At 50.1% G+C, this 14269-nt stretch overlaps 1 protein-coding gene across 1 annotated transcript in view; it reads right to left on the bottom strand.

Annotated features, from left to right (window-relative positions):
• The window catches only part of LOC135825987 (uncharacterized), a 52418-nt gene that overhangs the window by 12411 nt on the left and 25738 nt on the right, over positions 1–14269 (bottom strand). The gene's annotated exons all lie outside the window — the stretch shown is intronic.

Genomic DNA, 14269 nt, shown 5'->3' with positions numbered 1-14269 from the left:
GGTGTTTCTCAATGGATTTGAGTGAAATTTTGACCACACACTCCTGCCACTATGCTGGCCCTCAGGCGACGATTTACAAGTTCTTGTGCCTCACTGACAGGCTTTCCAGGCCGGAAAAACTCCAATTTCCGGCATAGTGCCACGGTGTGCGAGCCACCCAGGAGCCAAACAAATGCATTTACAATTTTTTCCACATTTTCGTGCCCATTTTGTCCTTGCGCGAGACCCAAACCTAAAACAAGTCCAGAAGCAGCCACGGTTGGTGGGTTAGCCCCCCCCCCCCCCCAACGTGGCCCTGGAATCTTTCACAACGGAACGAGTGGGCGTTCTCTCACAGACTCCCACAGACCCAAGTCAATTTTTGAATCTTTTGGTTTAGCACGTGCTACGAGGTCGTACCTTTGATACAACATCCAGTGCTGGGACCTCCACAGCAAGCCGTTTCCACAGCGCTGCACACCAAATCCAGGATACCCTCAGAAACCGGCAAAGACTGCCACTCACGTTCCACTACTGCCTAGTACTGAATCCTACCTGACTTCTTGACACGACTCAAACTTGCCAAAGTCACTAAATCAACGTCAACTACAATAATCAAGCCACATATCTGCAAAGTCACGAGGGTGCTGGCAAAAGTCCTGCAGCCCAATACGTATTTTTTAACGTGATGTTTTGGACTTTTTTGGACTTGGAGCAAAATTCTGCACACTTTCGCGTGTTTCCATGATACGACAAGTTGCGCACGGTCTGCTCAGAATCAAATACAGTGCTGCCAACAAATGACAGCGTGCAACAAAAAATCTTTCCTTGCATGGGCACATTTTCGGCCATAACTCTTGAACGGCTGGTCAGATCGGGACACAATTTTCACGAGAATTTGCAGCTATTCATGCTCTTTCAACTGACGTAGCACTCAATATGAATTTTCAAATTCAATTTTTCAACGAATTTTTGGGTAGTCTGCCACCTTAATAGAGGTTCTTTTCAACTTTCAAGGGACTTAGAAGTTTTCTCCCCAATTGAAAAAGAGAAAAAAATTGAAGAGAAGAAAGAAGTTTGAGGCGGAATCGTACCTGCAACTACTGCAAAACCGGAAAGTCTAACGACCAAAAAGTTTAACGTTTTTGTAATTTTGGCATAATTACGTGCAGAAAGTTTAACGATGGCTATCTGGCCACCCATCTGTATGCCGATCTTTATACAGATATCCAGCGATAACGTTTTTTCAAATAACGAAAAATAATTGGACGTTAAAACGTTAGACTTTGTGACTCGTGAGACTTTCCGGTTTTACATTATAACATTCCCAAGCACCTACATGTACATGCATCTTGACTACCCAGCCACCAGGGTGCTGATGCTGAAGTTGGTTGAAAGATTGATCTTAGGTCTGTAACACGCAATTCTGCCTACACATAATAGTATACTATAGTATACTGGGATACTAAAACAGCTATTTCGGACCAGTAGTTCAGGCCAAGAACGAAGCTAGGTCTAAATAGAATAAACACCTCTGTCTTGTGTTTATGGGAATATAAACACTGTCCATAAAAACCTCGGCTACGACTCGGTTTTTATAGCAGTGTTTATATTCCCATAAACACTGCAACATCGGTGTTTATTCTATACAATATTCCCCGGAAATAACGGCTGCGGATTGGCTGAATCCATGGTTTCCTACCGTACTATGGTATAAGAATAATGTATATTCCCCGGAATTCCGGTGAATATCGTGCTATATGCCCCGGAAATAACGGCTTCTGATTGGCTGAATCCATTCTCTTCTTTTTCTCCTAGAAGTCCAGCGAGTAAGAGTAGGTCAACAGCTAGGTGGGGCCCGCCCTTGCACAAGAGGCGTCCCACAAGGCTCCGTGCTCGGCCCATTGCTATTCTGCATTTACACCCGTGATGCACCACAGTGCTTCCACATGCATTGAATCAACTTTATGCCGATGATATCACACTCTATATCAGGCACAAGTCCATCCAGATCATCAAAACCCAGCTGAGTGATGACCTTGCTGCTCTGGATCGCTACCTAGATCGGAAGGGACAGGTGTTAAACCCGTCCAAGACTCAGTTTGTCCTGCTCCGGCGACCGGGCACGGAGTTGCCACCTGGCACCGCAGTCAACTGCCGGGGCACTTCCATAGTCCCATCTGCTTACGCTCAGTACTTAGGAATGCTGGTTGACGAACATCTGTCTTCTCTCAACCCAAGTGGATGCAGTATGTGCAAATGTCAATAGGAAAGTCGGAGCATTTGTCCATGCAAAGCAGAATATCAGCATTTTTGGCAAACGACTTTTCTATTTATCGATCATTCAGTCCACATTTGAGTTTGGCAGCACTGCATATAATAGTGTGTGAACTATTACTCTCCAAAGGAGAAAATATTTATATAACCGACGAGGAGACAACAGTCGTAAAATTGTAATGAAAAATATCAATTGTGCACTCATAACCATGTATTACTGTTATTCATCACACATATCCGCCGGATGAGTACGTGTGGCCCATGTACCATAGGGACCCACGAATACAAACCAGCATATGTTCCCTCAGCAATACAAGCAAGCAAGCAAGCAAAGATAAATGAGAGCCCAGGCAGCGAAAACAAAACGAAGAGAGATGAGGACATAGGCAACGAAAACAATTCCAAAGCGTAGCCAGGGTTTGAATGTGTGCGTCTGGGTACGACAGTTAATACGGCTCGTGCAGCCGTACAGAGCGCAGCAGCACGAAAGTACAAAAGTGCCACAGCAGCAGCCAAGAGTGTGCAAACACTAAAAAAGAAGATCAGAATAAAGAAAGAAAAGACTAAAGTATTGTCACCACAGGTAGACATTTCCGGCAAGAATGCATGCGTGCACACGAGTAGGCAGGCAAGCATGTCAGGGGTAGGCGTATTATTATGGCCAGGCTAATTAACAGTAATGTTTCGCAATGAATTCCATCGGCATTTATCAAGCGCCACCTTCCGAAGCTGGGCTAGGCCAGGTCGCGACAGAAGCACAAGCCCCAGCTTCTCCCGACAATCCAGTGAGAGTGTAACCGTTTGAAGGTATTCTTGGAAAAGACAATGCTTGCTCAAGGCAACACAACTGATATAGGGCACTTCGTGCCCTAAGGTGATAACGCGAGTGCTGACAGGATAGGGAAAGGTGCAAGATACAGAGCTAGAAGGCAGATAAGGTTAGCGCTAACAGGGAACTGTTGCACCATCCCTCCCTCCTAAGCAAGGCACAGGTGCCTCCAGGGAGTCGAGGAATATGTGGAAAGGGAATAATCAAATGAAATCGTGTCAACCCAACAACGCTCATCTAATTGAAGCACCGTGCAAGGTAACCAAGGACAGTCAGGCGAGTGAAGATAGCGGAAATGGGGAAAATCTAAAACAGGAGGGGAATGGATTGCTTAACACAACAAGGATCAAGTGGGAATTCTCAAGGTACACGTGCAATTGAATTTGAGCGAGTAACATTTCGCGGTAACCATAGTGTCACTTACATGCCCTGGACGCCCTGTAACGCCTCAGAGGAACTATCGGCCTACCGGCCTCGTCCAGCAAGTTCCCCTCTGGCTCCCAGGTGGCTTCGTCGTCTGGGTACCCTTGCCACTTGACAAGGTACTGAGTCTGATGCCTTCGCTGGCGATCGTCAAGAATCTTCTCCACCATGTATCTGGTCTGACCGTGCAAGTCAGTGAACGGTGGCGGGGGTGGCTGCCGCCTGCTGGGAATAGTATTCTGCTCATACCGGCGCAGAGCAGTGACATTGAAGACAGGGTGGCACCGAATAGCGCTGGGTAGATCCAGCAGATAGGCGTTGGGTCCGATCTTCTTGATGATTGGGTAGGGCCCGAACCACTTAGGGCGTAGCTTCTGTGAAGGCTGATCCCGGGCTTCTGCGGTTGTTAGGAAATCCTTGTACACCAGCACCATGTCGCCAACCTTCAGGTTGCTGGGCACCCTTCCCCTGTCTGCATACTGAGCTCGTCTAGCCTGAGCGGCAATCATGGCGTCCTTTGCCAACTTGACGGCATCCGCCCGATCCTGGATCCAGTCTGGGGCACTCCCTCCTCCCCTCCGTGCCAGGAAATCTGGTGGGGACTTGGGATTAAGTCCATAATTTAGATAAAACGGCGTAGAAGTGGAAGACTAATATGAACTATTAATTGCAAATTCGCAAAGAGGCAGAAGCTTGTCCCAATTATCTTGTTTGTGGTTAACAAACGCTCTAAGCACATCCTCAATTACTCTATTCATTCTCTCAGTCTTTCCCATCGGTCTGTGGGTGATTGGCAGTACTAAACGACAAGGTGGTACCTAATTATTGATGAAACAATTCCCGGAAAAATTCAGAAGTAAATCTTGGGTCCCGATCACAAACAATAGTGGAACTCAAACCGTGTAATCTAAACACATTCTGGAGATACAAATCAGCAGAACCCTTAGCGTCAATTTTGGAAGTCGTGGGGACTAAATGGACACATTTTGTAAGCCGGTCAACAAAATTAATGTATAAATTGCATCAAAGCCCTGAGGGGTCTGGGGTAAGCCAACGATAAAGTCCATGGAAATATCTTTCCAGGGGGTGTCTGGTACTGGGAGCGATTGCAGCAAACCGGATCTAGGCAACCCACCCTTAGTGCGCTGACATATGCCGCAAGATTTAACAAATTTCTTCACGTCAAGGCCCATCTTGGGCCAATAGAAGAATTGACGAAGCCGGAAATATGTACGATCCCGTCCCTGATGGCCTGCCGTAACACAGTCGTGGTACTCCTGCAGGAGCTGAAGCCTTACTGCACACTTGGGTACACACAAGCGATTGTTTGGTGCTGCACGGAGGTATGTACCTGGACTCTTCATCCCAATAGTCATGCTATCGGCCCTGGGGCACACCTTCCCAGCCTGGCCATCCGCCGCACTGTTGCCTCGCTTGCCTGCCTGTACAAGCTGCACTACTTGCCTGGTCCTCTGCAGCTGCTCTCTGTGTTGCCACCGCGCCACATCATCTCTACCAACCCCAGAACTCGCAGCGAGCACGGTGCTGTCAGTGGCCATGACCACCAGCTCCAACACCAGCTGCCTGCATCTGCCCCGCTGGCACTGAAGCGCTCGTTCCCACACTGCAGCATCAGCGATTGGAACTCCCTCCCTGCCGCTCTCCTAGCCCAGCCTCCCACAGCAAGAGAATGCAATCATTCAAAACGAATGTTTACCGCCATCTTCGCAGCACAAACTGGCTCTGGGCAGTCGATTCCCTATGAATAGTATGACGCTAAGACAGTTTCTCCCCCACAATCGCTCGTGTTAAGCCTTGGGTTTTTGCATCTTTCTCACCTGTACAGCTCTATCTTTTACTTTTTTCATTGTTTTTGGTGCGTGTTTTTGGCCGTGACGCCGAGACCTCAGGTCGGCAGAGTCATCAATGCCCCACCATCACTGCTGCGTCTCGGTGCAGCGCCTGCTCATTAGTTGTCACGTTTGTCCTAGTCTCCGTACCATTGTCTTTCCTTATTCTTTTCGAGCTGGTTATGTGAACGTAGTAAAAAAAAAAAAAAAAATAGTACCGCTCGTGTAGATTATCAGAGGAATCGCCGCGCAGCCGCTGAATTATTGGGGAAAGCTGCTCGTCATTCTGATATGCTTCCGAAATCATCTCAGCAACACTATCTGGTGTTTCGCTAGGCTTCTGCCGCACGCAGTCCCGTAATGGGCCGTATACCAAGCTCACACTCGACGGAGTCACTCACAACACGAAAGACTTTATGGTTGATTAGAAGTAGAACGCCATGTCACGAACCGACTATTTCGTTCTAAGAAAAACTACAAGCCAAGAAAAACTCTCTGGAAACCAAAAGGCAGCGCAGCCAAACAAAGGTACAGCTAAAAACCTCATGCCGCACGCACAAGAACACAACAACCAAAAAGGCTACACGGTGCCAAGGCTGGCTCAGCGAAACCGACCGCAGCGGAACCTAAATGGTAGCCCGCTGTACAAATTCGATATTACATCAGGCATCAAGGTGCCCCCAAGGGGAGCACATGAAGACAGTAAGATGCCAGGAGATAAAGGTCAAATCACAGAGAACAGACAGCATGACCGCAATGGCAATCAGGAAGAGAAAGCAGATCGCAACTGAACATGACATGAACGTGTAGACTGAACTCCGTGGCATTCTCGCCACGCCATTCTCCCCTTCCTGATGTGTCTACGGAGAGATACATCACCAACACTCGAAGCGGAAAAATGAAAGAAAAAACAGAAAAGATTGCCTGAGTTGCTAGTGCTCAAGCAAACAGAAACAACAAAACAAAAAATAAATAAAAAGATGATAGGCAACGGAACAAGAAATGAAAACAACATGAAAGAACATGTGCGAAGCAAGAGAGAAGCAAGAGAGTGAAAAGACATGACCATACTTCAATGGCGATGGTCCAATGCTGTTGCTACTCAGTAACTCACTGATATGCTTCCAGCGGGCAGATCTTGCTTATTGGGCGACGTAGCGAGGTGTTCTTCACCTTTACGTCCACGACTCGTACCAGCCCGTCACGTCCTGGGTGAACATCGACAACTCGGCCCAGCTGCCACTGACCACGTGGTGTGTCTTTGGCGAGTAGGATAACGACATCACCGACTTGCACGTTGTTGTAGGGTTTCTTCCATTTGGCACGACCACTCAGCATGGGCAGCCATTCTTGCATCCATCTCGCCCAGAAATGTCTGACCAGCTCCTGGACTCGTCTCCAGCGTCTCCTCAGGCTAGCTGCTGGGTCATCACCGGGTACATCAATACTGTGGCTCGTGTCGCCTAGCAGCAAGTCACTTGGAGAGATAGGAGTACAGTCTCTGGCATCTGAAGATACCGTTGTCAAGGGCCGACTGTTGAGTCTGTATTCCACAGGAATCTCAGATATGGCCGATCTGATTTTCTGACTTCAACCTGTAGATACATCTCCGTAACATCACAGCCAATGCAGATCGGATGCCGCCGAAACCTGAGCAGAACAGCCGATAGATCACGTTGTAACTTCGGACCGGTGTGCAGCAGGTCGTTGAGGGCGGTGCCATCATGCTTAGCTGACCCGTCGAACACAATGCGAACTTTCGTCGTACTTTTGTCCAGTCGGACAACCGGGAAGTGTGGAAGGAGCCACGATCCTGCTTCACGTGGGTTTGCATTCACCTTCACCACGTACCCTTTTCTCACGTAACTCTCAATGGTCTCTGCATAGCGCTCTGCAATTTCTGGGACCCGTTTCAGCCTCTTCTGTGTTTGCGCAAGTCTCTTCGCTGCCATGTCGTAATTGTTGGTGGGCCGTGATGCATCTGCCCGCCATGGCATCCCGACACAGTAGCGACCATTGGTGAACGTCATTCGTTTCTTTATCGCTGTCAGGACGTCCAGGTTTTCCGGTGACATGGGGTGTTCTGGGCTGGTCACTTGCTCAATTTCCCAGAACTGTCGCAAAGTCTTATCCACACTCAGGAGGGTCTCGCTGCTGGCGATGATAGCGCTGCAGCAGTGGTTTGTGCCCCCGCCACGGCTAACCCCTGCTCCGACGCAGGTCCATCCGAGAGGTGTGAGACGCGCAATGGGCTCTCCGGCTGGTCCAGACACTTCATACAACGCACGATGAAGCTCGGCATTGTCGACGCCAATGAGCAGCTCGATCCTTTCAGGGGTGGCCGGTTCCGGAAACGGTATATCAGCCAAGTGCTCATAGCCAATCTTCTTGCTACTCCAGTCCGTTAGCTGCAGACGTCCTGTTACCTGGTTGGGAGTTGTGAGTCCGACTACGGTTGTCCGTGATTGACCGTTAATATTGGCGATATCGAACTCCACTTCCATGGATTTGAAAGTGCTCCGCTTTCCATTCAGCATATTGATAGTCATGTCATGCTGCTCACCACTCATTCCTAGCGCTGTGGCAACGTCTTCGTGGATGAAGGTGTTGGTACTTCCGTCGTCCAGAAGCGCATTGACGACGAGCCGCTTACTACCGGACCTGAGAACGACAGGCACAGTGCGTAAACTGGTGTAGCTCGTCTCGGCTGTTGCATTGCTGCATTGCTGGGGGGACTCCCCTTCCGTTGGAGTCTCATGCGCTGTTGCGACGCCACAGTGTCCTTGTTCAGCCTTGGTGTTTGCTTTGTCATAACTCCTTTCCTTGCCATCGGCTCTCGGCTTCTTCCTGATCTCAAAATCTGATCGTGCCAAGCCGTGTAGTAGACGATCATGATTCCGTTGGCAACCATCGACACCACAAGTGCGAGTTCGAGGACACTTGTCGCCTCTGTGCCCTGTTCCCAGGCAGCGATAGCACAGGCTTAATTCCTTTGCTCTTGTCCACCGTTGGCCTGTGTCGTGTCCTTTGAAGGTGGAGCATTCCCAAATGCCATGGCTCCCGCTGCATTCTGGACAAGTGGCGCGAGAGGATATGAAAGAAGTCTCCTCGTCTCGTGCCGTCTGTCCGTCTGCCAAGTGTGTATGAGCGTTGCGCTGCTGCAACGAGCGATGGCTACTTGGCCGGGATGATGCCGACTTCTGGATACCGTCTACTATCTCCGTTGCCGTAGTCTGGAATTCAGCCTCCAGTGTCACCCATTTCAACAATGATAACACATCCTCGGTTTGCTGGTGCTCGTACAACCAACGTTGGTACTGAGCCACCATCTGCTTCGTCAGCTTGCTCAGGAGACGGGAGAAGAATGTGCCGTTCTGTAGCTCCATGTGGCGACCTGCATCTTTGAGGTTCACTACGGCAATCTCGAGCAAATCTGCAAACTTCTCCAGTGCTTGCGGGTTGTAGCGCTGTATCGGCTGGAATGCTTCCAATGTTTCCAGCTGTATAGCCACCTGACGTCGTTGTCCGCCGAATTTTCTTTCAAGCCGCTCCAGGGATATCCTGTATGCCTCTGCGGTGTAGCCAAGCTGCTCTATTGCTCTGAGTGCCTCACCAGTAACATACTGCCGAAGCTGTAGAAGCTTAAGTTGTGGAGAGACAGGTGCAGCGTCAATGCATGCCATAAAGGCGGCCTTCCAGGTCTCGTACATCCGCACATCTCCGCTGAAGGTCGGAACAGCTACTTTCTTCAGCCTTCCAAAGACATCACTGCTGGGCAACCCAGTGCCGTACACAGGTGCTCTGCTGCTTACTGGTTGAGCTGCAGGCCGGAACGCAGGGGCCTGAAAGTTGAGGCTAGCTCCAGGATGTCCTGGAAAAGATCCAACACTCAACACAGACTTGCCTACATGACCACTAGATTTGACCAGAGAAACATGGTCCTTCACAGGTACAGCTTGTCCAGAACTAGGTATGGGTCTAGTCACACTTGAGCTTGTGACAGGTACATGCTGTGCAGTGGTACTAGTAAAAGACGTGATACTAGACTGTACACTGTGACTTGAACTGGGGAGGCTGGTGACAGAATCAGCGGTGTGTGCAGGGGGAAGGCTATTCTCCGTTTGATCAGCTCCTTGCTCACCCGGTTTTGGACTGGTGTTGGTCTCTTCAGCTGCTGTGTCCTTGCTGTCATCAGTACTAAAGCCTCTCGGCGTCCTCCGTGACGGTGATCTTTCCAGTAGCAGTCCAGTCCTGCGATCTGTTTCCATTGTCAGCGCACTCAGTTCACTCTGCATTTGTCGTAAACCGACTCGACTAGTTGATCTACTGCCTTGGCGTAGTCCGAATTCATCCACACCCAGTAAAGGAAACGACTCCCCTCCTTCAAACTGGCTCTGTGCTGCTTGAGCCTGTCCATACTGCTTCGCTCTTGCAGTCCACAACTCTACAAACTCGTCGTATCTGTCAATTGCCGTCTGCACATCGCGATCGACTTCCTCCATTTCCTCCAAAGTCCGTATCACGTTCCTTTTATCGTTTACGAATTCATATTTTCTTTTCAGCTCGGAAAGCACTGCTGTTACTGCTTTCTCACAGCAGCACAGCTCATCGTAAAGGTGTCCTGCACCCACAGCGTCGACCTCATTGTCGCGCATTCCTATCGTCAACCCACGTCGGGTATTCGTTAGATTGCGTTTTAGTTGTATCTTATCACTTTTCAGCTTCATGATCAGGCTCTCCATGCCTTCCGTAGGTTCACCAGAACCAGCGCCATCCTCTCCGGTCGGCTCTGACATCGATGCCGCCGTCACTGTCTCAGTCTCAGCACTATATTCTCCGCATGCACTACTTTTCTCTCGTTCTTCCTCCATGGTTGGAACTATTTTTGAAATCCAACCTCGTAAGTAAATTTCTTCGATCGAAACGTGTATCAACTATCTAACCATCCTCTGCTACCAAATGGTGTTTCGCTAGGCTTCTGCCGCACGCAGTCCCGTAATGGGCCGTATACCAAGCTCACACTCGACGGAGTCACTCACAACACGAAAGACTTTATGGTTGATTAGAAGTAGAACGCCATGTCACGAACCGACTATTTCGTTCTAAGAAAAACTACAAGCCAAGAAAAACTCTCTGGAAACCAAAAGGCAGCGCAGCCAAACAAAGGTACAGCTAAAAACCTCATGCCGCACGCACAAGAACACAACAACCAAAAAGGCTACACGGTGCCAAGGCTGGCTCAGCGAAACCGACCGCAGCGGAACCTAAATGGTAGCCCGCTGTACAAATTCGATATTACATCAGGCATCAAGGTGCCCCCAAGGGGAGCACATGAAGACAGTAAGATGCCAGGAGATAAAGGTCAAATCACAGAGAACAGACAGCATGACCGCAATGGCAATCAGGAAGAGAAAGCAGATCGCAACTGAACATGACATGAACGTGTAGACTGAACTCCGTGGCATTCTCGCCACGCCACTATCACTCAGTTCCAAAGCAAACTCAATCGTATTCAAATGGGGTGCTGGTAGGATGGGTGGGCAATCCTTTTCCTCAACTACATTGCCAATTGCTGACCCGCGCAGATCAGGGCGGCGGGATAACGCATCAGCCATATTTTCCTTGCCGGGTTTGTGATTAACTGTGAAGTCATAGTCTGCAAGAAATTCAACCCATCTAGCTTCGCGCTTAGTGAGATTGGCTTTTGTGCTCAAGTAGACTACGGCCATGCTGTCACTGAACACTTCAAAATGCTGGAATAGATAAATTCTCCAGGATCGCAGTGCAAACACCACCGCCAGGGTTTCGCGTTCTGCAGCAGTGTAAATTCGCTCCGCTTGTGACAGTTTACGACTGGCATATGCTACAGGATGCCAAGCACTATCGCTTTCCCCCTGTTGGAGAAGGACGCCTGCTATTGCAAAATCACTTGTAACCTGGCATGTTTGCCAGTGATCTCCTCTAACGGCCGCGATATAGTAGAGTAGTGCTCAATAAATCTTCTAAAGTAGTTCGCAAAACCAAGGAACTGTCTCACCTCCGTAACTGTCGTCGGTGGCTGCCATTCCCTCACTGCTTTAAGCTTCTTTGGATCTGGAGCGATACATTCACCGTCGATGCGGTGCCCTAGCAACAGAACATCCTTGACACCAAACTCACATTTCGACTGCTTACAGAATAGCTTATTTTTCCGGAGCGTCTCAAGAACTGTCTGGATATGTTCAAGATGATCTTGCCAGGATTTGCTGAGGATCAGAGTATCATCCAGAAACACTACCACAAACCGCGGTAAGTGCGGTTGGAGAATACTGTTCATCAGTGACTGAAACGTGGCAGGGGCGTTAGTTAATCCAAAGCCCATGACCCGGAACTGGAAATGACCGAAGGGAGTATTGATAGCCGTCTTAGGTACATCTTCCTGACGGATTCTAAGCTGATTGTATCCCGAGCGTAAATCCAGCTTACTTAAGTATGAGCTACCTTGAATGGTATCAAACAGGTCATCAATGTTTGGGAGGCAAGCTTTGTTTTTGATGGTGATCCTGTTCAAATTCCGCCAATCACAAACCATGCGCAATGAGCCATCAGACTTTTTAACGAAAAAGACTGGGGCACCGTATGGTGACTTGCTGGGTTCGATGAAGCCCTTGCGGAGGAGTTCCGTGAGCTGGGCTTGCAATTCGTCCATCTCGGGTCTGGGGAGACGGTAGGCAGCCCGTGATGGAGGAACAGCACCCTCCTCAGTCACAATCTCATGGTCGACATCCCTCTCTGGCGGAAGCTCAGTCGGCAGGTCGTCTGGAAAGATGTCCGAGTACCGCCGCAGAAGGTTAGCCAGCTGCTCTTGATGATCTGGGTGTTGTCTGGCGGCTGATGGCTTGCTGTCCTCCTCCTCGTCGTCAGTAGCGTTGACCCGCGCCAGGATTCCCTGCGCGCCTTTCCTCAACTCGCGGCGAGCCTGGGAACCAGATATGAGCATGCTCTCAATTGGCGGCGACTCCTGATGCTCCGTATCACTATTTTGGCCGGAAGGGGGTTTAGCAACGAGCGGCTCTCCGTTCAGTTTGACTTCGTTGGTCTGAAAGTTGATATCCGGATTGTGTCTGGTCAGCCATGGCTTGCCCAGGATAGCATCATAGCGGCTCAACGGAAAAACTGTGAAAGATTGGGTGTCACTGAAGTCTTTCACGATAACCTTTACTGGACCGGTCCTCTGCAGTCCCGATGATGTCGATGAGCCATCAGCCAGGGTTACCTTCAGTGTTTCGTCCTTGCTCTCCGTAACAAGGCCGTTTCTTTGCACGAAAGCTTCCGATTTGAAGTCGTGCGTCGATCCCGAGTCAATAAGCATAATTGCCCGGCGGCCGTTGATCCTGCCCTCAACACGGAGAAGGTCATGCTCCAAAGGAAGCTCCGTGTCCTGTACTGCGAGATCAACATTGCTGACATGGGATTCCTGTTCGGCAACATCTTCCGAATCAGCTTGCAGCGTCGGTTCTTCCAGCTCTAGTACGCTGTAACGGTTGCGTATGTCAACCGGGTAACCGTTGGGTGCTTTCCGCTTGGTCGCCAGCGAGCGCACGCCATTCTTCACTGGCGACCAGCGTTTGGGTGTTAATTGCTGGGACAATCCCGAGCTAGGTGACCTGGCTTCCGACAAGCAAAGCATCCACCCTGCCGACTCAGGTGACGCCTCTCCTCCGGTGTTAGCCTTTAGGGTCGTACGGGCAGACTTCGGTGCTGAATCGGGTTCGGCTGTTGGTCCGCCGTTTGCGCTGACCTGATCGCTTGGCTCAGATCAGTGGGGTGCTCTCGCAGCACCCGGGTCTTGACAGATGGGTGCAGTCCATTTACAAACAGCAGTCGATCTCAGGCACTTGTAGGCTTAGGCGTGAGAACTCGGTGACATAGCTCTCTAAGCTTGAGTGCTGCCTGACAGCGAAGAGATCCAGGCGCACCCGCTCTTGATGATGCAACGGACCGTACACCTTGGCGAGGGCTTCACGCAGCGCTGGCCACGTCGAGAACTCCACACCCGTATCCAACGATGCGATAAGCCATAGCTTGGCGTTGCCGCTCAGGAAGCCCGCTGCGTAATCCACCATCACCGATGAGTCGGTGATTCCCAGTGACCAAATCGCCAGCTCAATGAAGAAAGCCCACTCCTTGAACTGCGAGAGCTTGCCATCGAAGATCGGCGGCTCCTTAGCGTGCCGAGGCTTCCCGGACGAATGAGCGGGCGGCACAGGGAGCGGTTGTTGTCGGTTGCTCAGACGGGCGCTGACTTGGCGACTGGCTTCACGGACCTCGCTGGCCAACCTGAATAGCAACACAGAAAGAACAAGGATCGCCACGACAATGGCGAGCTCCAAGAACACCATGTTAACCATCCTTTGCTACCAGTGTAACCGTTTGAAGGTATTCTTGGAAAAGACAATGCTTGCTCAAAGCAACACAACTGATAAAGGGCACTTCGTGCCCTAAGGTGATAACGCGAGTGCTGAAAGGATAGGGAAAGGTGCAAGATACAGAGCTAGAGGGCAGATAAGGTTAGCGCTAACAGGGAACTGTTTCAGAGAGAATGGTTAGCAGTGTTGTTCTTGGTCTGCATCTCCTTCCCCGCAAGGCACCAGAAGCAGCAAAATCGAGAGCGACCTGTGGCGGTGCCCCTGATGGCATCCGGAGCACATGCCCCAGGAAGCTCCATCGCCTCGCCGCGATCTCCTTGGAGATGGGTTGGGTGCGACAGCCGTTGTAGAGTTATGTGTTTTTGATTATATTTGTACGGAGTAGGGAGTGGAGGTGACGGCGGTGGCAAACGTCCAGAGACGTTCTTAGTGACTCAGTGAGGCCCCAGGTAGCGCAGTTGTAAAGCAAAATGCTTAGAATGTAGCAATTGTACAGCCTCAGC

The sequence above is a fragment of the Sycon ciliatum genome, chromosome 10, assembly GCF_964019385.1.
Source record: "Sycon ciliatum chromosome 10, ocSycCili1.1, whole genome shotgun sequence".
In the NCBI taxonomy this organism is placed as follows: Eukaryota; Metazoa; Porifera; class Calcarea; order Leucosolenida; family Sycettidae; genus Sycon; species Sycon ciliatum.
This window is presented reverse-complemented; position numbering and strand designations above follow the sequence as displayed.